Here is a 27,348-nt window from a genome sequence, read left to right on the forward strand (position 1 = left end):
ACACATTGGTCATTTGCTTAGTCGATGTCGTAGGGGATAATGACATGTTGAAAATAAATGAGCCCACTCATAATCATGCCTAATCTGCCATTGCAGACAATCTTGTGAGAGACATTAATCACGTCTGAATGCAGTGAAAGATTTTTGTTTGCACCGCCCAAGGATAGGTTGGCAAGTTCAGACAGCTTTGATTTGCACCTACTGTAACACACTGACTGCTAATTGCTAATTGTATAATGATCTGAGGAGCAGAGACTCACTGAGTCCATCCCATTATTGTTCATTTCACATTAGGTTGAGGTTTGTGGAAATGATTCCAGTTAATCCATTGCACTCACATTGAAGAGTTTATCTGCCGTAATCTGCAACATGCAGTCCATACTGTGCCGGATAAAGTCATTGCGCATGGGTCAGGACTACGCAATAACAAACCTCTTAAAGTACCGTTTTCAACTGCGCTATTTTAAAGTCTTAATTGAATTTAAATGATTGTTTGCTTAGTGGGCCATAAAGTCCCTCAACAAAATGTCTAATGGAGCCATAACATCAAGTGAAGACTTTAAAACAGTCACGGAAACATAACAACAAATCTCTGAGCAGCTCAACTGTAAATACTAATTGTTATTGTAGGAGGAAATTCTTCCACAAAGCAATTCAACTTGGAATCTAGATCCTAAGCAAATATATGTAATGTGATTTTACAGCTTAATGGTGTTCCTGCAATTTCAAAACGGTCACCCTGCGGATAGACTGAAGATTGTGCTGCAACAGGGCCACTAATGACTGTTTCAGGATGTGGAAGTACTGCTCAACAACCAGCACTGATCATACAATCTGAGCTTTTCAACTAGCAGGGCAAACTGTCACACATATCAAAGCTTTAAAAAAAACTGTTTTCTCTTTAAATCCCTGCCTCGTATTGTGTCTGAGAAACTTGACTGCATCAAATGACTTGATTGGTTTTTGTTAAACCACTGTTTACAGAATTATTGAAAACATCTACTAGATCTTTTTTGTGACTCTTCACAGATCACAGATTCATTTCAAAAGAGAGCGAAATAATACCTTACACTTGCAATTATATCTAAAATATTGGAACTATTGTTCCAATGAAAGATGGGTTGTTTATCTGCTCTGATCATTTCTTGAGAAGCAGATGAGCTTCGACTCATTATGAAACTGACTGCAATCTGCTGCTCTGCTTTGCTATATTGCTGTAGAGAGCCAAAAAAAAAAAAAAAAAAAAAAGTGACATGACAAGAAGAGCACTTTGTCCAAGGAGAAACTTTGGGTCTGGTATTGATAGGAATGTATCAGGCATCATATGTTGCTGAATATTTCTGTATCCTCCTGTTGAAAAAAAATCCCACACCTTGGATTTTGTCTTCAAGGGTTCTAAGTTAATTAAATGCAAAACATATGGTAAATGATAACGAACTGCCTGCTACATACAAACCTATTGCCACCTACTTGTATTGTATTCCTAAGCCTTTATAATTTTTCAACATCAAGCTGCATTTCACAGGGGCCTTGCCATGAAATCTTAATTATATTCACACCACTTTAGTGTGAAAGTTACCTCAACTGACAATAAGACCAAAAATAGAAGCAGTTGAATCAGGTATATTTAAATTTGCAGAGCAGCACAGAGCAAAAGAAAAAAAAAAATCTTAACTTAATTTTAAGTTTTAGAAAAATGTGGCGATAAAAGGATCTTGCCTGTGACTGCATGTTTGTCTTTATTGCAAAATGGATGTTCCTGGTAGAAAAAGTAAACTAAGAGAAGAAAAAAGCTGAAATTCCAGGAGAAATCTAATACATCAAAAAAGAAAAAAAAAAGAACTGATTTCTTAAAAGTCGTCCTGTTCAAAAATTGAAAGCCAAAATTGACTTAAGCTGGAATAAACTGAAAACAAAGATGGCTTCTGAAAGAAAATCAAAACATTGGGTGTATTACTAGATTTCAGAATGATCTTAAAAAGGTCAACCTTTTTGTCAGCGTGTCAGAATACTTGCTAAACTGTTACCTTATGAGTTCTGGAACAATAATATTAAAAATGCTTGTGCGGAAAGTTCCAACATTTTCATATCACCCTAGATTTACACGTTTTCCAAAATAAAATAATAAAAGTAGCAAATGATCAGTAACCATTTAAACATATTTCTGACATTCTTTATTAATGTGTGTAGAATGTATTTATTTTTCCAATGTAAACTGAAAATAAAAATGGCTAGAAAATGTCATAATTACAATGATTGTTTAACATTAAAAATTGACTAATCTGAGGTGTAAAGAGGCATAAATTAAAGTTACATTTAATAATTTATAATATGTGTCATAATTAGACTTGTTTGCTGGAATAAAAATACAATTTGAAAACAACAACTTTATGCCTCTAAGACATTTCTGTTTTTATTTTTTATTTATTTATTTTTTTCCTTGGATGGATGTAGTATTCAAATCTTAATTTTGTTTTCATTGTCTGTAAGGAGAAAATTATCTTGATAAACAGAAATTATGGGTTTAAAATATCAATAATTATTTATATAAAAAAGTTAAAATTAACTTTTATTTTACTGGTCTGTATACTTTGTAGTGTAATTGTAATTTTTTTTTACTGCTGAAAATGATTCAATAGGTGCAGATCAAGAAATGTAATTTTCACAGTAGTCAATTGGCACACAACTTTCAACTTCTACTGAACTAAAACACTGAAAAAAATCAGAATCCCAGGAGAACAGTTCAAAGCAATACTGTTTGTATTTGTATTTCAAATTAATCAAATAAAAAAAAAAATCAGTAATATGACACACCTGAATGATCTTCTCACAAGCAATTCTTTTAAAGCTGCAGTTGAACTTTTTGCAAAAGTATTGTTTTTTTCATATTTGTTAAAATATGACATATTACACTGTCAGAACATATTACACTGTTCTGACAGTAATCACAGATAATCTCTGAAAAAAAAAAAAAAAAAAAAAAAAAAAAAAAAAACAAGCTCCTATGCCTTCTTCCTGTGTTAGAAACAATCGGTTTTATCAGAAACAGATAATCAGAGCCAGGAGGAGGGTCTTAGCACTCTCAATAACTCTTGTGTACAAGCTGCTCATGCCCTCCCCCTTGATCTCTGCTATGCTTCAGCTTTTCCCCATCAGCAGAGGCTGTCATCAAGCTATGAACTTAATTCAAATGTTTAGGTGGTAAACTCTGAACATGAATAAATTTGTTTTAACCTGGCTGGACTGAACTTGGAACTAGTTCTTAAATAATTTAGAACAGAAGAAAGTAGTATAGGTATTTTAATTGTCCTCATATCTTCAATACATAATTATTTTTACTCAAATAACAAAGACTATGTGTTGCAGGTTGAAATGATTCTAAGGTACAGTTTTTATAAATCAGTCTTGTTTGGTGCTTTAGAGTGGTTTCTTTTTAAACAAAATTATTTTACCAAGAATGATTGTATAACACAAAATTCCTCATACTCATCACATTTGTTTAGCCTACAGATCAAAGGTTCAGATGAGGATCTTTCAAAAACTCAAGGTGGTTTCTTGCTTATTTACTAAATCCGCTTACTGCATTTAAATGATTAGCTACCTTTACTGATTTAGATGCAGAACAAATGTTTGTTTCACCCCTAAGTGTAATGAGCCTCAGTTTATGCAGTCTTGCTTGGAGTAGACCTTTCGGGGGCAAGGAACTGTGTTCATGGTCAGTGGCCATGGCGGAATCAAAATGCTCCTTTTATTTTCAATATATAATTTAAATCAGCACTTTACAGCATAGTTTTTTATTTTGCTGAAACATTGATGCATAGACTCACACAGACTTTCTGCAAAGAGAATTCGCATGTCAATAACAGTGCTGTGACATATTCCAGGAAAGGGTGCAGTTTGTTCATTCTGACTAAATGTTTTGTATTATTATTTAAAGAATGCCTCTTTGTTCACTAAATGTTCTAAAATGAATTTTCACTTATTTATTAGGAGCAAAGCATCTCTTTGAAGTCCTAAACTCACTTGAACTTAACTGAGACCTGCCATCATTGGTTTCTTGTGGCATTTACGGCATAGGGAGAGATATGGGCTCCATCCATCAATCTTTCACTTTTTTATGTAACTGCTTCAGGGTGAAGAATGGAAGAGAAAATAATTCAACATCATTTTGATTTCGCAGGTTTTCATCATTCTGTGTTATCAAGGAGAGTCATTTATGAATCAGGTTTTGAGACTGCTATGATTTGATTGAACCTCTGTCAGTAGCTCAAGTATTACGCTCCAAAACACCTCTGTTCTTCCACACTTCTTCATTTCTGACAGTCCAATTATCTCTGTATCAATCATTAAAATCTATTAACATTTCATGTGTTTCTTTATGAAGGATTTTATGCTGTAGACTCAATTTTAATGCTCAAAGATTTTCTGAAAGAATAAAAATTTTACAGCTCATTACACTTGATTCTGTGTGTCAGTATTTCATGTGACGTCCAAATGGACACATATACACCTCTTTCTAAATGTAATCAGAGAGGAAGGTGTTATATAGTTTTAATTAAAAGTTTTTTGCCGAAACGAAAATAAGCTAATTACTGATGTTTGGGTACAATACAGATAATTGAGAGGAATAAAGAAATGCAAGAACAAATAAGAAACAAAGTTATGTAAGTGTAACAAATCCATTTCTAAGGCTTCTAGACTCCTGCAAATCACAGTGAGGGTCAGTTTGCACAAAGAGAGAAAACATGGAGCAGTGGGGAAGCTTACTTAGAATGATGAGGCTATCAAAATTACTCCAAGACCATCCTAAAGACTCATTTTGGAGTTCAGAAAATGATTAGTTAAATCTAAGATCTTAACTAAGATTAGTTAAGATCTGTGTCCATGATTGAGGTGATTGGTGATTGTCTGGGGCATTTTCAGTGCTTTGAGACATGGGAAATTACAGTGTAACTAACTCTCAACTGATAAACTGTATAAATAGATTATTGAGGGTTCCACCTATATATTTCTGTGTCTGCGGAAAAATCAATCAGACATCTGCAACTGATTCAGGATGCAAATTTCCAGAAAACTCAAAAACAAGTAACAAATCAGAACTCGGAATAGCGAGGATGGCAAGCATTGATTCATAAACTGCAAGCTTTATGCTTCAGGACAGATGACTATGCAAGACTGACTGCAATATTTATTTTTCTTAACCTTTATTTTACTATGACAAAATAATAAAAAAAAAAAAAACTCATAAAAATTAAAAGCCTCTTTTTCAAGGAAGTGCTGGCCAGGAGGCAGTAACACATACAGCACACATGCTATACAATAGGGCATTGAAGGGGTTAATGGCAGCACTTTCACGTCACCATAAAAGTCTCCAACAAGAACAAAGTTGCTAGTTTAGTCAACAGTTGTTAAAGGGTCCAAAACGTTGCTAATTGGAGTTAATACTTTAACTTAGTTTCGGGAGCAGGGCCACGCCCAAACCACACCTCTAACTCTCCAAGCAGCCTATATATACTCTGCTCACCCACTCTACTCAGTCTGTCGTGTTTCGTCAAACCCACCCTCCCTTACCCTTTACCCCTTTCATTTAACACTTCTTTATGCATAACCGTGCATCCGTCCCTTCACCCCTCCATACTTTCATCCCTTCATCCCTCTATCTTCTCATTCTCTCATCCCTTCATCCCCCCTCTCCCCTTCATCCCTAACGCATTCATAAATAAATCTTTAAACGCACAGGTCCTTGCTAGTGAAATAAAGCAATTAAGTGGATAAGTTGGCAACTGTGCTTGTCTAGACCACAGCCCTGCTTGAACCCCTCTGCTCATTCCCACGCTTGACCGTTTCCTGTAGTGTCTCTTGGCTATGGCCACTTTTTAGGAACTTTTCAAAATTTGGGGGGATTGTTTCACAGGGGGACTAATTATACATTAATCCAATCAATTTCCAAAAAAGACAAAGATTTGAAGCACAATCACAAAAAGGACGACAGAGGTTCTTGACTTCACTAGTCAAATTCTGGACAAATATCGGCATGCTGTGATCTTAAAAACAGATTTTGTTCAAAAAATTCTGCTATTTGGTTAAATTACAAAATAAAAAAAAATGCACAAAGAAATTTGAGCAGGATCATTTTGTTCACAATTATGGAAAAAAACATATTCCCAGTTACTGCAAATACTATTTGGCAGCTGTTGCAGCCAATATTGGTAAAAGTTAAGTCTAGGATACAATTACATTTTCAAATTGGGCCAGACTGATTTTATAGATAGTTTTCCTACTTGATAAATTGCATCACCATTTAAAAACTACATTTTCAATTGACGCAGGCTATATTCCTTCTTAGTTATTGTTTGATCGTATGAAACATTTAAATGTGGCAAATGAAGCAAAAACAAAAGATGGGGCACAGTCCTGCATCAACTACATTTGACAAGTCTGAGCGGTCCAAATTAACAACATCCTCTAATGCGTTTTACTTAAAGACCTTTTGTCCTTCCTCCTTCTGAACCTGTCAGTCTTTGAGTTACTTTCCTCAGAAACCCCATGGTAAGATTAATTACAGCCAGGAAGGAGATCAGTGCTGAATAACTAGCTTTTGGTGGCTTTTAAGGGCCTCCAACCTCTGCAGCCACAGGAACCTGAAACTTAATACCATATCCATTAAGCATATAACTTAGCATGGACAACAACTCCACTGACGAACTTGATAGGATTATATTTGTCAGCATAGGATCAGTGTCAGTGTTAGATATAGATATAATTCAGTTTTTGCATTATAGTAGACGATTTCTAATCAGGATTTCCACTCAGGCAACCACCCGTGGAGTTGCCATACCCACATTTTATACTCAAGATAATTAAACAAATAGCATCCAGTTTTATAATCACATAAGTAGAAATAAATTCCAGGTGAAGCCACCTTTTGTATAAATGTGAACAAAATCTGTCCATTACTTTTTAAGTAGTTCTACTAACTAATAATGCTAACTTTTTAAATAGAAGAGAGGATAGAATTATCTTACAATGAGGTAACGCTGAACTCCCCTTTTATGAAAATAGGAAAATCTTAAAATAATTATATTAAATTGCTGCTCTGAACAAATTGGGTTTTTACATCTGTGTTTCCACAGACTGGAACAGCAGGGGCATCACTTTCTGTCTTCTAACATCTTTGGATGATTAAGTCTTTCCCATAACATATTATCATATTTTAACAGAATTAAACGACAAATTAAGACAATGGCTCGACACATTGGACTGAATATTGCTAATAACTTTACACCAACTGGCAAAACATATAATGAGATGAATTTAACTATAAAATATTACATTTAGGGACAAATTATATCTTGTGTAATTGGACCTAATTTTGATGGATGATTTGAATGAACTGTCTTGATACAAACTGAACATGGAGTGAGTTGAATTACATAACGTGGTAGCTGAATTGGACACGTTATTTTTTTTAGTTTTTTCTTTTACGTAGCTTGATGATTAATCTGTTCACTAATTGGCAGAGAAGTCAATATTTTCAAGTCATGTCCAAAGTCACTGAGGTCCAAGTCCAAGGTCTTTTGCTCCCAGGGAGAGTAAAGGTTACAATGACTGAAAAAATATCTTCACTTTAAATCCATGACACTTACTGCACCTCGAACCCTGCATCACTGTTGGTTAGGAATTCAAACCAGTATTTTGTACACCTAGATCACAAGTAGGTATGATTAAATGTATTAACTTGATGAACAATGATGTGCTAATCTGTTAACATTTAAGTCAGTTCAATAACTGGTGTATGTCATTTTAAAAAATGATCAAATGTATTACAATTTCAATTAAATTCCACTAAAAATGGTTTGGTTTGTTTTCTTCTCCCCATTCTAGACACTTTTTACTAATATTGAGAAACCACTTTATACTTTCTCAATCCAAATAAAGAATTGCTTTTAAATGCTAAAGATGTTTAAATGTGCAGTAAAATTTACAACATAATGATGGACCATGATGCAAAATGTACAAAATCAAAGTGGTCTGAAAGAACAAGACCAGAAGTGATTTTATTTAGATATTTCCAGCTAGAAGAGACCTTGCAATGCCATATTTATCTAAACAGTGAGATCATGTCAAAGGTAAATTAAGTTTATTCTGTTCTGAAATAATCCACTAATTTAATATAGCTTTTATTTGGGGGATATCGATGTGGGCATTACTGTGAAGCTACAGATAAAATGAACAGGGCACAAGCCTTAGTCGAGTCTGAAGTCTCATATTTTTGAGCCCTGGATTCTCAAACTTGAAAATCATTGCCAACTGGGCACATATAAATGAACTCGAATTATACCTCTCAAAGTGTACTCTGACTTCCTCCTATGTTCCAAAATCATGACTATGTAGTTAACTGGTTGTTCTAAATTGTCCTTAGATGTGTGTTTGTGTGTGTACATGGTTGTCTGTCCTGTGTGCCTCCATCGACTTGTTGGAGTCAACATTCAGATAAACTTCCCTCCAAAATGAACACACAGACAAGAGGGCTTACGTTGACTGAAGCCAGTTGGAGTAGGGTCAAACTGAAAAATGAACACACAAACGCTCAGTAGCAAACAATACAGTACTTAAAAGTACATTAAATTTGCTCCAGAGAAAATATTTAGCTCACGGCTATAAACGTTCTTATAAGGGAAATACTGCTTTACAAATAGCTAAATTATGCTTAATTAAGAAAATATCCATTGCAAAATTGAATAAACAGCAACAGTGCTCTCAAAGACCGACTGAATCGAAGTTGTAGTGTTACTGAGAGAAAACCATAGTTTGTATTCTCCTGCCTTGTCTTCTTTTTATGACATCATCAAAAGCGGCAGGCTCTTAAAATGTAGTACCTAAATTTCCGCCACTGGATGGAAACAACTGAACACTTCTGTAGTATAAATCTGTGAAATGTCAACAAACTGAGAAAACAACAGCACACTCACTAAGAATGGATACTGAAGCACCCATAGCATTAATGTTAAGTTGCAGAATTACAATTCTTTGTAGATGATATATTGTGTTAATTTATTGCATTTTTGCAGTTATTGAGTTTCACATGTCATGTATTTTATTGAAATTTTGGACTAGGACTTGGTATGAGCAAATACTTTTTTTCTCAAAAGTCTTGGTATTGAGAGATAATAGTTTATTGTCATGAAAGCTAAGGAGCTATTTACGACTCCTACTGTATTCCACACTATCAAAAAAAAAAAAAAAAAGAAAGCATAAAACATTGGTGTTTTTGTCACAGCACAATATTTTCACTGATACACTTTTCAGAAAGTTTAAATCCTAAGCAAAAACGAGCAAGATAAGATTTTAACTTACATGCAACTGTTTGTGACATTAACTGGATAAATCATATAACATAGTTTACAGTTTAGTTAAGTTATAGTTATAGTTGTCTGTTCTTCTAGTCTTAAGTAATGGGAGGTTGAATGCTGAACAAAAGACCTGGGATGATGAGCTAATTGATTGCAGGTGTGAGGGGTGAGAGCAGAAGACAGACTGAGGAGAGGAAGAGAGAAAAAGTGGTGGGATGAGAGAGAGAAAGAGAGAGTCTACAGCGGACTAAAAAAAATCAATATAACACTAGATTAGACATAAGAAATAAACTAGAATCACTAAGGAAGGACTGAATTAAAGAAAAACAGGAACAAAACTAATCTAATCAAAATAAGAAATTAACACAGAACAATAATGAAACTAACATCAAGACAAACTCCAAAAACAACTCATCAACTCGGGATCCTAACATAACCGTAATTTTAAAAATGCATCAAATTAGCATAATTAGGATATATCTTTCAGTCTATTGCACACCTTTAAATATTTCCCCCACAGACAGAGAAATAAAACATTATTCTATTCTATATTCCAAAGAAGAGAAAGCAGGTGGGTGAACTTTGTTACAACTGATTGGCCGAAGGAAGTATCTAGTTCATAAATCCTAGAGAATTATTTTATTATAACAAAGGAGTTTAAAATCATAGTTCTGCTGCTTTGAACAAAGTTACCGTAAAGTTAACACATTCAGACTTTTTTCATCTAGCACAGCATGCCACTTCAATTTCATTAAAGTGGAAAATTATTGTTTCAGGTATATTATATCCACATGCCATGATTTATACTGACAAGTCTCTCTTCTTAGTGTTCATTTGGATAATTTTATTTCTTCTCATGCTTTGTTTCACACACATGCCTAAATGCTCGACTTCTGCCATTAGTATAAAGAATGAGCTCAAGGTGGAATGGTGTTGGAGTTGTAGGGAATGGAAAACTACTTTAAAGCATTGCTATCCTGGGAAATAATCTTGACGTTGTCTCATTTTTGTGGTAAGCAGACCACTGGGCACGTTGGCGACATCTGAACATTTTCCTGATGCTTCTCTTTTTGAACGTGCTGCAGATAATGTTAAGGTGGTGTTGATTTTAAACTAAAATACACAATGAAGATTGAATAAAAGTAAAAGTATTTTTTATCCATAAAGTTATTGAAGTAAATGTAACAGCAAATTTAACCATTTACTATCCACCTCTGACCACTGGTCCTAATAAATCAGAAAGCTGCCCATTCTGTTCATGAAAAAAATTAAAAAATAATAATAAAATAAACAGAATCTGTAGCTGTTAAATCCTTCAAAAAAAACTTTGACTATTGATCCAAGATTGACTGCACAAAACTTTACCTGAAAAAGAACAAATATACAATGGTCACAGACATAAACACATTTTAAATAGTTCTCATGGTTCATTTAAAGAAAAATGGATGAGAAAGAAAACGGAACCCCTGGGAAAATAGAGCAATGTTTTTGCACTGATGTAATTGGGGTGGGTGTGAAAGCATCCCTGTGCCAGTCAAAGAGATTGATTTCCATGTTCACAGGGGGGTCAGCTTTCATATCAGAGATGCTGTGATGTGATTTTGATTGTGACTGCTTCACTGCCACCCTACCGAGATTATGTTTTTGATATCTGAAATTGCTTTAACAACAGCATAAACTGACAGACGGGCTGGAACTCCAGAGAGCAAACAAAGAAGTTAAACTAAGTCCATGATTAGTTACCTTTCAATTGAAGCTTGAGATAAAAAGGCCTTCTATTGTATGTATACAGAGTTTACATAAAAAAAAATGTCACAGTAGAGCAATTGAAGTGTTTATGGGAGTAATGAAAGGGCAGTGGTGTTCTTAGTTTCTGCCTTTGTAATGCAACAGAGACTTGCCTCAATGCTACTGTGAAGACATCCAATTAAAATCAGAAAATATGGCCTTTGAGTTGGAGGTTACTGTTCCCACTGGTGTTCTGCTAACAATATTTTCATGGACAAATGTCTTTAGATCGAAATAAATATACTTTCACTTTATGTGTGTGTCTGTATGTGTGTGTGCCTCCCAATAACGACAGGAGTCTGAATCCATGCAAATCTACATTTCTCACTGTTGGGTGGTTCTGCTAGGCATGTTGTCAATGTTAACAACAGGTAATAATGTAACCCTTCATCAGTCACTTTATTAGCTGTACGTGTTATATTGCTCCTTAATACATGCATTCATTTAGCCAATCAAATAGCAGCAATACAGTGTGTTTAGGCATAAAAACATGGCCCAAACTGAGTCTCAAAATGGGCGATAAAAGATTTCAGGGATTGTGAAAAATGGGATGTTCGTTCGTGCCACACAGGCTGCTCTGACTATTTCAGAAACTGTTGATCTGCTGGGAATTTTATGGACAACCGTCTCTTGGGCTTACAAACAATGTTCTGAAAAAGGACAGTAATATGGTTGGAAATGTCTTGTTAATATCAGAGGTCAGTGAAGAATGGGCAGACACTTTGAAGATAATAGAAAGGTGAGCATACACAACACATCAAGCCTTGAAGCTAATGGGCTACAGCAACCTAACATCACACCTCGTGAAACTCTGTAAGTTTAGAACAGCAAACTAAAGTTACAATTCACACAGATTCGCCAAAATAATACAATGCCAGATTGAGAAGTGCAAGTTCAGCCGCAGCATTCAGTTTTTGGGGTCTGAATTTAGTGTCGATCCATGAAGGCACGGCTGGCGGTGGTGGCAGTGGTGTAATGGTGTGGAGTAATTTTTCAACATACCAAATGATAATCATTTTTGAGGGGCTAGCTTTCATGAATGTTGTTGCTGAACACTTTATGATCAAAGTGTATTCATTCTGATGATGGTTGCCAGCAGAATGATGAATCAGTTCACACATCTCAAATCATCTCAAGCTAAATGTTGCACAAAAGTATTTTTCAGGTTGAGATGTATTTCTTTAAAACAGGGACAGTGCAAATCAGTGAACTGATACACATATATTTGTAAATATACCAGCCTCATTCTGTCCAGTTGCAGAGTGATGTTAACACATAGCTTAGACATGCAAGAGTAAACTTAGAACTGCACACACAAAATATCAATGTAGAACAATGAACTACATGGGAAACACGGCTGACAGATAGCAGAGGTAGAGTCCAGAGCAGCAAAGATAGACACAAATATTTGAGATGAGGTGATCGCTTACTTGTGGTTAAAAAGTCTATTTTTTTTTTTTCATGCATAAAACTGTGGCAACATTGGTAAGGACTTGTGTTTGGTGGTATTTACTACACTGGATAGTTGAAGGGATACGGGTAAAATTATCAGTTCATTAATTTTGAAAGCAGGGTCTTAGCAGTGCGTGAGAGAATTGAACACAAACAAAACAGCCTGACTTCCATTCTTCAACCAACATTTGTGGCAAGGCAACCAAGAGGGTTGAGTTGCAGCAAGATTACAGCTAAACATGAAGTGTTGATTTTCCAGTTGATTTCAATCGATGAGAGCACCTTTAGAATGTGATGGAATGGGACATTCTACTAACATTGTTACTTAAAAGTTGATAATGTGTGCCAAGTCACTTAAAATTATGGTGTTGATCAGTAATGGTTTTGTTTTCAGTTTTGCAGGAAACCTGCCAATTTTCTTAGATTGGACAAAGGGTCATTTTCTAAAAAAAATATATAGAGGCCTGCCACTCAGTGACTTGATTTTGAGAACATTTCTGAACCTTTGTATATACATTTTTATGAGTGAGATAATCGTATTTGCCGAAAGATGCCTACATAAATGTCCCCTCCAATTAAAAACCCTTGGTGATACAAGCAGATAGTTACATGAAAATTAGAGAAAATATTTTTAATGTTGCTATACTCTAGTTTAAAAACAATGAAGAAGAAGAACCACTGAAACTGTATGTGAAAAACATAGTTTCATGTTCCCAGCCTTCATTTCAATGGAAAAACTTAAAAATACACACAGAGAATTATGGGCTGTCTATGCTTTTTATTTTCTTTTTTTTTATCAAAACCCCCAGTGATCTGTATTTTTTGTGCATGTATATTTTTCCTAAATTAGTTCCGTCTCAGTGAAGTCCAACTGAGACTGATCATTTGAAACAAAGACATGATTTGCGGTTCCAGTAACTTATTGAAGCTGTTGCAAAGATCAGAGCCATGGTGCCTGCAGTTAAATAAATAAAGGTTTTCTAACAGTAAAACTCACCAATGTTTGGCCTGCCAGAGCTTTACACCTTTCATGAATTAGTTCAGCCTTGCCTCCATGCTTGTAATTACAGCTCCCATCTGAATGAGCTTAGCAGGCTAGTGTGAAGGAGTCCCAGTGAAGCCCAGCATGGGGCCTTTCAGTCCTGCATATTTCAGTCGTGCCATTTCACAAAAAATGTATTACCGCCTTGCAGCTCTGGTAAATGTCATTCCATTCTCTCCTGTGTGGGAGGAATTGCAGCTATGGTGGTGGTCAAAGAGCCCTGGCCCCTCATAGCCAACAGGAGGGCGGGCATTTAGAAAAATGGAAATGCATAAGCAAACAATGCCACTTGTTTTTTCCTTTTCTTAGTTTTTTTTTTTTTATTTAGTTGCTTTCTTTCTTTACTTGATGTATTTATGTGTTTAAAGAGAGCAGGATTGTCAGGGTGTTTAATCATGTTTTTTTGCCCCCCGCCCCACTTCATTCAGCTCAGGACCCAGAATTGGATTTTTTTTTTTCTTTTCATACTCTCGCATATAATATTTGTGACCTTGCCATTTCTACTGCCTTGAATAGTATTAGGCAACCTGATGAGTAAAAAAGTGCAAGCCTTTGTTGTGTTCTTTTATGGAACATAAATCTCATTTTTACTTGAGGCCAGGCTCATTTTGTCTATTTCTAAAACACAGTGTTTGTTCTTAGAAAAAAAGATTCAATGAAAAAGTATTAGTTCAATTGGTTCAAGGAGAGGATACGGTCTTCAACCTTGAAACAATTGATCTTTTAAAATAAAAGCATAAAGGCCTCCCATAGCCCTAAGTTTTTATTCTATCAAAACATGTTTGGGGTGTTTTAAATATTTTGAAGGGTGCCGATCACCCTTCAAAAGAGCAGGTGATCGGCTTTTCTTCTTTATTATGCATGCCAAAATTGGGTGCTGTAAGGTTGTCTCATGTGGATGTAAAAAAAAAATCTATTTTTTTATATTAGTATGTTTTTCATTGAATGATAATGTAGAATAAAATGTAACATTTTTTTCCCAAAATATTTTTTTAAGTGCTTTTTTGGCTCGTGCGACCTTTGACAGTGAATTGACAGGAACGTGGGTTTTGAGAGAAGGGGAAGACATGCGGCAAAGGTCAACAGGTCAGGTGTCGGACCTGTGACATGGGTCATGCGCTATACTCCTGCACCACCGACGCATCCCGGTTTATGGATCTTTAATAGAAAGTACATATTCAAAACATTGCAGTTTGCTTTCTATGAAAGTATCCTTTTGGTAACCAGACTTTTTTTGTCAGGGAGAAATGCTCCTCGTGGATGTGTGAATTTAATCCAAAATTGAGTAAAACCCCTTAAATATTGCCTTATGTCACACACACGGATAAGCGTTAAGTCCTTCCACTGGAAACTTGTAGCTAAGAGAACAGACTTGAAAGTAATATTTTGTTTATAAATCACTGAATGGTGTAGCACCAAAATACACTATAGCTGATCAATCAATGCGTTCATTTGAATGCAAAGTGAACAACTCAGTCACTGATTAGCTGCATTATGTTCACTCCTTGTGTTCTGGTTTAATAACTGTCAATAAACTACACGACTGTACCATTAACAAGGCACAAAAGTGTTAACATACTGATTCATTGTAATTAAGCCATTACACCATTAGCATACCTTTCTGTATTGGTTTATCTAAATGCCACATTCTGCCTATTTTTAGGCCTAGTAAATAGCGTTTGTGTCAACATGTTGGAAAAACAAACATAATTTCCCCCAGTGAATTTTCCAGGAAATATCAACACCTTACTGTCAGGTTTACTATGAGTGTTTACACAGCTAAATGTCAGAGGGTTTTTTGTTGTCTCAAAATATATATACCGTGTACAGCTCATTTTCAAAGCGCAGATTCAGCTAAGTAATGGTAGGAAATCTTGTGGATGTTAAAATATTTCTCAAATATCTTACACAAGTACAAGAAAACATGAATGATTGGAATAATTAACTTTTCTTGTTTGATCAAAACAGGCGAGCTATCAGCAAATAAATGAGGCAACACATTCCATCTTGGATTTCAATGCGACAGACTGTACAGATAAAGGTCAAATAAAAAATAAGTCTTTTACAAACAACATTGTCAGAACCTCTCTATCGTCTTAGTCATGAATAATAAAGATTCCTGCAGTATTTTTAGTATACAAAAAGTTTCATTTTTCAAAATAGACAGTGAATGCATAACTGATATCAATGCCAGGCAGATGTGCAGATGTCGGCAGAGCAAGTTGTCCAGCTTTAAGAGCAAATCCAAAACTACTTTGCCACAAAAGCTCCATCATTGCCCTCTCTACTGTATGACTCAACATCAATCATTGTGAATGTGTATCTGGTGGCATGTACTTCCTGCTCAGCGTTTTCCATCCACTCCCCCAACACAATTGGAAAGTTTCACAGTCTCCAATAATCTTGTGCAATGCTCTCAATTTGGGCAGGATATAGAAATAACACAAATTCACCCTTCAGTCTCTGCCAGATCACCTTGGTGATCTCTGTAAAACTTCAATGACACGATGTATATTCCCATCTTGAAACTGGAAGCCACAGCTGTTTGTGAGTTTCCAAAAACAGGTTGACCGTTAATCTCTCTGAAACTGTGGTGGGAGTGTTGTGTGTTCGCTGCTCATTCTGATGACTGATGAGGTCATCAAAACAAGTGATGCAGTAATATGTAAATTGTCACTCATTATCCAACTCCTGCATCTGTTCGACCAACTGACTATATTACCTCTGATCAGCTCTTCTTCTTCTTCTGTTCATTGGGGGAAACATTCCGCCTGCGTCTTCTTCTCCTTTTTTAACTTAACGACTTAATCAGTAACAGTTAATAAGTAACATGATATGTTCAGCCAAAATGATCTCCTTCTCTTCCGAATTCATAGACGTTCGTCTCTGCCATGTTGCTATGTTTTCATCTGTCAGGAAACCACACCTTTATGCTTAGGGGTATGAGCTACACTGAGGTGGGAGGGGTTTATCCAGGTGGTCTGCACCATGAAAGGTGTGCACATATGTGAATGTCCAAATACAAATGTCCTACTAAAGCATTGTAGGACTGTTTGGATTCGGGTGAAACATGGAAGATCCTATGAAAAGAGTTAGAATCTTCTCATAGCTAAGTAATTTTACCCACTATAAAAGTGTAATAGAGTGATGGGGGAATTGGTGATCAAAGTAGGACTGGAAAGTTTTTCAAATATGTAATGTATTAAATACTGTTTTATTTGAGATATCTTTAATGCAGACAGCAAACTTCAGAAAGTTGTCCAATGTGCACAGTGAAAAAGACAGGCAGATGGATAAGAACATGGCATAAGTGAGAAGAAAGTTAAGAGCCCAAGCAAGGTTACAAGCGTTCAACATGTTCTGTCTAAATGGAAATTAGGCGGAAAATATATCATCTGGCAGTGGTTCAGAGTTTTCAAGGTGTTAAACCAATGTGGGTAGCTGTAAAATATGCAATAAAGTACTTCATATATTACATAGCTGTACAGTCAAACTGGATTCACCTTCTTAAATGCCATCCATGGCGAAATTATAAATATTTTTAAGGGACAGCATTATGTAAAATCAACTTGGTTGAGCTTCACATCATGTTATAATGTTATTTCCTCATCAAAAAACATACCTGGAGTGTTGCTTTGACTCTTTCATGCATTTGTAAGAAATTGTTTAATCTCCACACAGCATCTTCTTGGAGCTGCAATTCCACTTCAAAGAGCATCACTCCTTGCGACGCCTCACTCAGCTCCTTCAGACTAGCACCAGCAATTAGTAAACACATGGCGGAACTACTCATCTTAAAACATGAACTACTTCTTAATGGAATGCTGGTAAGAATGAAGTTGCAAAGTCAAGTTTTGTTTAAGTCATCTTTGATATACAACATGTTATATGATTGCTGCTGTGGATAGTCTGGTGGAGCTGAGTGGGGGAGGTGCACCGACGGGATGCTCTGTCAGGCAGAAGATCAGCTGGAGACTGAAGCTCCAAGGAGGAGTTTTGTGGAAATAGGTGGTGCTTTGCGAGAGCAAGCCTTTAGACATCCCTGAATGGCTGCTGAGTCAGATTCAAGGATTTTTTTTTACAAGTGAATGGAGGAATCAAAGCAAAACTCTAAGTGTGTTTTCTGATGAAGGATTAACATTATAACACAAAATAAAGATATTAAAAAGTTGATTTCATGTACGCAGCACAATTAGCATGATGCTATAAACTGTGTTGTTTCTGAATTTAAATCTGTTTACAGTATATTAGTTTGTCATTATCTATTATATGTGTCAAAATTTATTTATATCAGTAACTAATTTGACAAGTGATTGGTGATGTGATTGAAGTGACAAAGTGAGTGAAGCGATGATTCTTCCACTTAAAGTTAATGAAGTAAAACATTTTTAACACAGAAAAGTGGGTTCAATAGAAAGAATGGTTCATACCTGCTTAACGGTTGTTGTTTTCAAAAGTTACATTTAATCTGAAATGCGAGCCTTATTGGAATATGTGGCTTATGCGAGCCACATATTCCAATTTACTGAGAACATTTCAAAATTTGTTCTGTAGAAATAAATTTTGAAACGCTCAAAAGCAATACATTAAAACAGAAACTCTCCAATAAAGCCCACATTTCTTGACTGCAACGGAGTTAGAAAAACTCCTAAGAATATAAAGAAGTACAATAGAACTGGAAATGAGTTTTCAAGAAGTGCCACAAACTAAATCAACAGCTCCCTGACATAAAAAGCACCGCACTGTTTAATGCAAAGCAATGAGGCCGGATTATTATATCATAAGGCTTTCCTGTTACTTTACTTTCCCTCACAATTCCATTATCTTATGTGATTGATGTGATTCTCTGAACTCCTCCTAGCTTTTGAATTGACACCAGTGGAAAGGCACAGCTGAAGACCCCATTTCCCCACTCAACCAGACGTCTGCACATCCAACCTTTATGACATACAGCTACCATGAGGAGTGTGTCTGTTTCAGAGGCTTGTATACAGGGAGGGTGAAACAGAGGTTATGGAAGCGTTTCAATATTTTACAGGAGAACCCCTCCCTTGCCATAATTAGATAGATTACCTGTTAGTCATGCTCCCGTGTGCAGAAATGTTTTTAAACTGCTCTATCCTCCAGGCAAATGGAAAGAAAAGTCAAAAGGAATTACACGCTGTCCGGGCAGCAGTGACTGCAGGATTATTTAATGGCCGCAGCCAAAGGGAAAAAAAATAAAAAGAATGCAGAAAAACTTTCTCATCTCGGGTAGTGATTAATTTTTTACTTGCTCTAGAGTACAAAAGGTTTGGTTAAAAATTTAGAGACCTTGTTGCTGACAGCGGCAATCAGATGTCAAGACAGTTCAGTCACTATAACACAGTCTGCTGTAAGTGCTCTGAAGCATCACCTAGGTTTCACAATGAGTGTGTATTTGTTTACATCCATAACATATTCACAACATGCTAACATGCAAAAACAACCAGCTATCATGCTTTCATACCTTTTCATACCTGCAAACTAGCCTGATATAAAATAGAAATATAAAAATCGACTTTAGCATAAGACTGCTATGCACAATTATTCATGGTTTGTAACTCATGTTTTATGTATGTTTTTGTAATAACAAGAAAATCACTTCACCTATCATTCTAAACATTATTTCTTTCATGTCTTGTTTTCATTAAAGAAGGTATTTAATGTATTTAATTAATTTTACTGGTTCTTAAATCTGCACTTTATTTAAAGTCTTTCAAAAACAAATTCTACATTGTATATACAATTTATGCAAGCAGTTGTTTTATTTTCTCCCTCTTTCACATTTATTTTGTTAGCTCTTAACTAGTTCCCTTTTTCCTCCAGCATGTGCATCTGTGGTCTGCATATTTCACTTGTGTAAGACTGAAAAACTCCCTGATTCTCATAGCAGCTGCTACAGTTTTATTTATTAGACTTATTGTTGCTCATAAACTTCTTTTAAGAATTAAGCACAGATTTTAGGCACTCCAGATGTTTAGATTTCCAAATGTCCATCAGCTCCACCGGCTAAATTCATGGGGATAAACTTACCACATTTCAGAAAAATCTTAGATTAACTATTTTGGGTTGGAAGTTAAGTGGCAAAAAACACAGACATCCTACATTCAATTTGAAAAAGAAAAAAAAAAAATTCTCTGAGCATTTTGGTGCTATTTCTGTTATGATAGTCTTTTGATTAAAAAGAAAAGGCTTATATATATGCTGTGGTGGCACAGCACCCCAAGCATATATATAAATCTTTTCACAGTAAAGCTTAATGGCAGTGGTTTTAAAACAGATGTGTGGGCCTCCCATTGTACGGAAGTCACCCCATTACGGGCAATGGGTGTGGGTAAAACAGGTTTATGGTGCGAAACTAACGTGACTGAATATGATTTATGTTCAGAAAATATGCAAACAATAATTTCCAGATGCAAGGTGTGCATCTTTACCACTTTGGTTCCTCTTAATGAGTTTGTACCCCTGTGAATTACAATAACCCCAAACATTCAACCCAAGAACATTAACAAGAAGAAAGTAGACACTCACTGAATCCTAAAACAGATTGTCTACCTTCCATATGGGCCAAAAAAGTGCAAATGAAAGAGCATAAATCCTTCAAGACATAATAACTATTCTAAGATTTATATACATATATATATAAAAAAACGATTTAGTTTTTTGTTTTTTTCAAACTACATTGGTGTAATATATTCTTAACCATTTCTTTCTTTCTAAAATCCTCACTCTTCCTCACTAAGTAAATTTTAGAAAGCAATAAAGTGACTTAGAAGATGAAGACACATTTCTAAAGTCAGTTGACAATTGCAAGTTCATTAAATTCTATTTAACTATTTTTTACCTGTAGCAATCTAGATTTTCTGACATATTTTTGCAACTAAAATGAAAATTGTATTGCACTCCTACAATTGATCTCTTAATCTTTTATGTTTATAGTTTTCTGCTTTTTCAATACAATCATTTATGCTATTCTTAAGCACAGCATAGTTAGTCTGGCGTTTCCCCAGTGGATGACTTTTTTTTTTTTCTTTCTTTCGTTGCTGTTGTTTTGTTTTTTTTTGTTTTTTTCTGGCCCATTTGAAGTAATTTGATTCATTCCTATTTTTGTCTCTTTTCATTGCATAGAATCTGATAATTATGTTTTCAGATTTTAAAAGCTGCGTGGTTAAAAAAAATAGGGATAATTGCAAAGAGAGGAAATTCAGCACAACAGTTGCTGCAAAGTAGTGCTGTGATTATCACTTTGGCTTTGCAGCAAGTGGATCCCCAGTTCAAATCTGGGCCTAGGCTCTTTTAGCATGGAATTTGCATGTTCTCCCTGTGGGTTCATTGGATTTAGTGCGGGTACAGCAGCTTTCTCCCACAATCCAAAAACATGAATTTTTAGACTGCGGTTACTCTGAATGGCCTTATGCGTGTGTGTGTGTGTGGGTGTGTGTGTGTGTGTGTGTGTGTGTGGGTGTGGGTGAATGATGTTTGTTTGGTATGTCTTTGTTATATGTAATTGTGTTGCTCTATGAAAGACTGGTGACCTGTAAACACATGTTGTACTTCAGCCTTTCGCCTAATGACCAGTGGAGATGGACACCATCCTCTCTGCAGCGTTCCAATGGCAAGTGCGTATAGCTGATGGATGAGAAGAAGGAAGACATCACGGAAAACTGTCTGTATTCTAAAAGAAACACAGTGTTGTTTGTCACATAATCTCCATAAAATACATTGAACTTTGTGATGTGAGAAAATTTGAAAAAGTTCAAGATGCATAAATACGTTTGCGAGGGACTGCACATTTGATAAGGCTCAGTGTTCTTGATGACAAAATGGCTATTTAATTCGTTTGCACTATCATTAACTGAAACCAGGCATTGCCTAATGTAATTTGATTTAAATTTATGGAGTTATGCTAAATGAAAGAGGCTGTTGTTAAACGTAATGAGAGAAACAATGCTTTGTTAAATCCATGCTTCCCACCTGACAGCTGCCGGCCTCAACACTCGGTCAATCAGAATGCAGAACGCAGGACAAGAAGCTCTGAAATCAAGTCTTTTGGGACTCGGTCGCAGTGGAGCTAAGGGTTTGCACAGCATGTTCCATGCTAACTAGGCTGTTCCCTTTCAATGAGTAAATGGGAAAAAGGAGAATAATGTAAAAAGATGTCAGATCCAAAGAAACTCCTCAGTATATGCAGTGTCACTGCCAAGCTATCAGGAGACTCTTTCCTTTAATCAGAGGCCCACATCATAATGTTCACAAGCCTCTGCGTATTCATTTGCAGTGGTCTATGCAGAGTTGCAAAACCTCCATCAGACTGAAAGCTCTTGCTCTCCCCGCTGAGTCTCCGTAGATCATCTTTGATTGACCCAATTAGGCAAGTCCACCGGGTGTTGCTTGCTGCTTATTAGTGTTTCACATTGGCTTAATCATCGGATGCTGTACGTGAATGAGGTGCAGAGCAACCCAACAGAAGGCTGACGCGGGGCTGCTTTCAAGTGTAAATGAAACCAAAGGATGGTAACCTGTGGCAACTTCAACAGCTGCTTTGAGTAGCTATCAAAACTAGTCTTAATAGAATAGTAGTGCAGTTGTTTACAGCGCTAATCTCAAAACCCTTATGGATACAGAAAAGATCAGAGAACCAGCTTTGGGTGCTGCCTTTTTTGCACATTTTTTATAGATGCACAGCTTTTTATGGTGTTCTTGCAGTGTTTCGAGATAAGCTGCAGACAACTGTGGGATGTGGGAGCAGTGAGCAGCAAAGCACCATGCAACAGATGCAGGTGAACTCCCCTGTGTGATGGATGGAGGGGAAAAGGTAATTTGTAAAGAGACCTACCTGCCAAGATGATGAAGAGTTCATCTTTGTTGATTTTCCCAAAAGTGTCTCCCAGTCAGAAATCATAAGAGAGCAGAGCTTACAGTGACACCCTGACTGGTGTTGAGGGAGGGTTAGTCCTTGCTCAAAGCTTGGCGCGTGTTTAAAATAAAAAAAAATATATATATTATTATGTTTTGATATGAATTATCCGTCATTTTCAGCAGTAATCCGGCTTCTCATTGTGACACGGTTGCCTTTGGGCTTTCTGTATGGCAGCATTTGTAAATAGATTAAACTTTCTTGAAGGAATGCAGAAAGCATTCAACAACTTCAACAATGGTGTCTCATCTGGGAGGCGACATACTACATGATGATGCTGTGAGTGTGATTTATCTCTGGAATTTTAAGTCTGAGTTTTTGAACCTTGTAATGATTATTTAATAAACTCCAACCATAAGCTCTTTGGGGAAAAATGCAGTCTGTAAAATTTAAAAGGTCAGGCAAACAAGCTCAGCTGTGCATACTCAGATCATTCTGTTTTGACCTCGGAAAAGAAACAGTAAACAGCATATGTAAAAGAACATTCAATTAAGGGGACACAATCTAGAGCTGCAACATTTTGATCCCACACCTGTCAAACACAGACAGAGGTTGACCTAGAAAAAAAAAAAAAAAAACTTGACAGATGATAAAACATTGTTATTGGTTCCTAGTTGAATCTTATTACAGTGAAGCTTTTGTAGCACTTCCCTCTTTTTTTAAATTATGCAATAGGGAGAAATGTTTTAGTTTTTTTTTTTTTTAAGTTGATGCTTCATTCATTTTGTTTAGATAAATTGAACAGCTGAATATAATTGATTTGTACTGCTTTTTAACTAAAACAGTCCTGAAGGACTGTTAAACTAGTCTATTTTCATGAATGATTGGGAGGAATTGTCTATTACCTCCTTTTGCTACTACTAGCTAGTGTTATCTCACTGTTTTCATGAAAGATTCATAACTCAGACCTTTTGTAAGTGTAGATTATTTGGATTTAAGTTTTTTTTTTTGGTACTGACCTTTGCAAAAATAAAAAAAATATGACTTTTGAACTTGATATTTTTTCATCTAAGCTTCAAACTTCAGTTGCATTTTACTAGACTGAAAAACACCAAATAATGCACAGCTATGAAGGGGATGGAAAATTATTCATGGTTTTAAGTCTTTCGGATTAAGTCTCTATAATGTTTGTACATCTAATATCTTTCTTTTTTTTTTTTTTTTTTTTGCAAAATAGCTCAAGGTTAGTCAAATTGTGTTAGGAATCTCTTTGAACTCCATTTTTCACACTTGCACCAGATCCAGAAACTTAGTTCTGAACCACATATGTCAACAAAAAATGGTTCATGTTTTTGTTTATTGAATTATTTTCTAAAAACTGAATAACAATTCACAGTATGTATTGTGTAAAACTTGTGACAGCTAAATCACTTGACTCGTATGACAGAAGCACAACTTTGTTGTAAAAAAAAAAATGCACTCTGAATATGTCACCTTTTTCCAAAAATGTGGTGCGATGTGAAACACAAGAAAAAAGTAGCTTTTTCAACCCAGTAAAAAACATTTTGATTTTTAAAATTGGTGCGCTTTGCTTTCTCTGTGCCTCAGAGTTTTGGGAAAAAGAAGATTGTAAGAAGCTGCATGTGACCCAGATTTTGTGATGTTGCATCAAGCTGAAAATGAGTTAAAAAAAAAAAAAAAACACTGTCAAGTTTTCAGTATTTGATATGTTGCCTTTCTGTTGTTGCAGTTGGGTAAATTTCTGCGATAAAATGTTTTGTTTTTGTCAGGAAAGTAGTTTTAGTCTAATTTTCATGCTGTGTTTTAACCTTTTTTAGTCAACATTTTTTCTTAAGCTTAAAGTTTAATTTGGGTTATTGGTGCTCTTTTAAAGTACTCTTTCATCTAAGCTGTACATTACCAGTGAAAATAAAAAGTTCAAACTCAGTTACTTCTGCTGTAAACATAGAAAAAAAAATGACTGAAGTTAATAGCCGTCTTAAGCATTTGCGGACAGTCATTTAACATACATTTGCATTCATTTCCACTGATTTAGGGTTTTCTTGAAACATTAGAGTGAAAAAACCCACATTTGCTCTATTTGGTACCCATAATGTTGTCTGTCAAAAGAGTGACACCCTCTCACAGTTGTCACAAGTGCTCTGTCTCGTGTCTCCCCTTGGACTGCATTAGTGTCAGCCGCACTCTGCTCTACTCATTGTGTGTAATCATGGCTTTGTCTCGGGTGCCCTGACACACACCTCACTGCGTGCAACTTCCGCAGCCTCACCAGTCCCCCACGACCAAATCTCTTGCCATTCCCTGCGCCACTGAACTGCGCTCTCCTCACACCTAAAGGGATTGCTGTCACATTGAAAGGCCAGGCTTTCTATGCCTGACAACTTGCATATTTGTACACCTTGATGCAAATGTTTCCCCACTGATATTGTTTTGTCACTTAGCGCTGACCCCTGTGAGTGTGGCATTAGAAACCAGGCATTCCGAAGAACTGATGCATTCGGCACACTTGTCCCTCTAAGGCATGTTCTAAACCTTACCCTTTTGTTATCTGTATAATGTTATGTGGTGCACAGACCTATTTCCTCGTTACTTGTAGCCTCAAAAGGGGAACTCACAGTGAGGGGTAACCCTGTGCTGTCTCTCAAAAACTTTCTATGGCTTCCTGCAGACCTAGTTCTGTGTCATGATGACACCTGGGATTAATCATAGGAGGTTTAACTAAAATACATTATAGATTAACTGGATTAAAATGTAATCATAGCATGCAAAGTATTTATAAAGCATTAGATATACCTTAATTATGTACCTCTGTGACAGCTGTTCCTGCTGTCACACACCAGAGATGTTGGATGGTAATTATTTAGCTGCTCATTCTTAAAATTAGTTCACATATCAATTACTGGGCAGCTTAGATTTTCATTTTTAATTAAAATTATTTTTATTAGCCTGACTCTTTCATTATCTATTTGCAGTGCAGACATTTAGTTAACTTTAATTGTCCGTTTGCTATATTTTCATTGAAATGCAGCAGAGTAATTTCTTCTTGTTTCCTTTGGAGCTGCTACTGGAGTGCTGCTTTGTTCTCCTAATATGGCTTGCATAAACTCCTCAGCGGGTCATTACATTTGTTTGCCAGAGGAAAAAGGGGAATTTTTTTTTTTTTTTTTATTTTATTCCTTTAATTTTTCTTCTGTTTTTGGCAGCTAGTTGGGTTCCAGTAGTATTTATTTAATTTAGAAAATACGTAAATACTTATTAGTATTGCTTTGACCAATATTTGTTTGTTAATTAAGTTTTTGTATGNTGCTTTGACCAATATTTGTTTGTTAATTAAGTTTTTGTATGTTAGTTTTTTTTAGTTATTTCTGCCCTGTGTGCCAGAAGTGGTCTGAACAGCCCTTTAAGTTTTTTTGTGAGGTCATTTTGTGTTTGAGTTGTCTGTGTCACTACCCGAGTTGAAGTCTGTTTATCTTGACCTCTGTTTTGGGCCCAATTCATCATTTTTAGAAACATTTTGTAAAAATTTAAGAATCTTTCAACCTCGTTGGATTTAACCTAAGGTTATGCATTTTTTTTTTTTTTTTGAGAATAAAGAAAAATACTTTGACAAAGACATTCGATTTTAATAAATTGTGAATAACATATTTCAAAACGCACTGATTCCATTACGATTTGTAATGCCAGGAAGTCATACGATCTTTGCAAAGCATCATGCCACAATGGAGCCATATGGCACCATATTCTGTTTGCTCTTTCTTCATATGTTGGCTCATTTCCACTCTGCAGATAGTTCTGCTACCTGCCACCATCTAAATTTTAAAAAGGCTTCATGTCAACCATCACTGTCATAAGTCACATGGTTATGAATACATTTAAGCAGCGTTGCCTTGGGTCAATTTCTTGTGTTGTTGGTCTGCTCGCAAAACTGTCTTATATTCTTTTCGGTTTTATTTTTGAAAAAAACAAAAGAAATGTGTTGATATTTGTAAATTGTAAATTTCATTTATATTTTGTGCTAAACAGGCAACGCTAAAATGACTAAATTCATGCTTTTTCAAATATTATCTCTTTTAAACTTCAGTTTTAAGTGGTAAAATATGGGTAAGCAATAATGGTGACTTTTGTGTAAAAGAAACAGTTGTTCTTTTTTATGCCTTACCATCAGACCAGGTTTTACTAGTCTATGCTTAAAAACCTGTTTCATTTAAAGTTGCTGTTAACACACACAAAAAATACATTCCCTGTTTTTCATGCAAGAAAAAAGCCGTAATAAATGTCAAAAAAGCACACTTATGTGTTTTTGCAGCACTGTTGTAGCGCATAGATGAACATCATTTGCTATTGTCTGGAGCAAGAAATAACTAGTCGGGGCAATTGAGATTCTTTTTTGTTTGTTTATATTTTTGACCATGATGCAACAACGACCATTCAACCCTGGAAAGTGAGCCATATTTACCAGGTTTTTAGTTAGCCCAGGTCCAAGAGAGTACTTCAGTATGTCCCCCTTCTGCAAAGTGTTTCACAAAAGCTATAGGCTTTGATTTAATGCTAAGTTTGTAGGGAAAAAAGTAAGTCATCAGTTGATTTCAAGGACATTTCATACATAACATAAATACCTGGGGATATAGTTTTCCCCTTAGTAGAGCATGTTTCACAGTATATAGAATAAAGTGCATCCCACTTCATCCTTTCTAATTAATTGTAAGGACTATCTTACTCACATACTTATGTTGATGCAGCTTCTAAATAGGTAGAGTAGGGAAAAAAGAGCCATATGGTGTTGTTTGACATGAAGAAATTAGGCCACCATTGCT

The sequence above is a fragment of the Poecilia formosa genome, unplaced genomic scaffold, assembly GCF_000485575.1.
Source record: "Poecilia formosa unplaced genomic scaffold, Poecilia_formosa-5.1.2 Scaffold10, whole genome shotgun sequence".
NCBI classification, from domain to species: Eukaryota; Metazoa; Chordata; class Actinopteri; order Cyprinodontiformes; family Poeciliidae; genus Poecilia; species Poecilia formosa.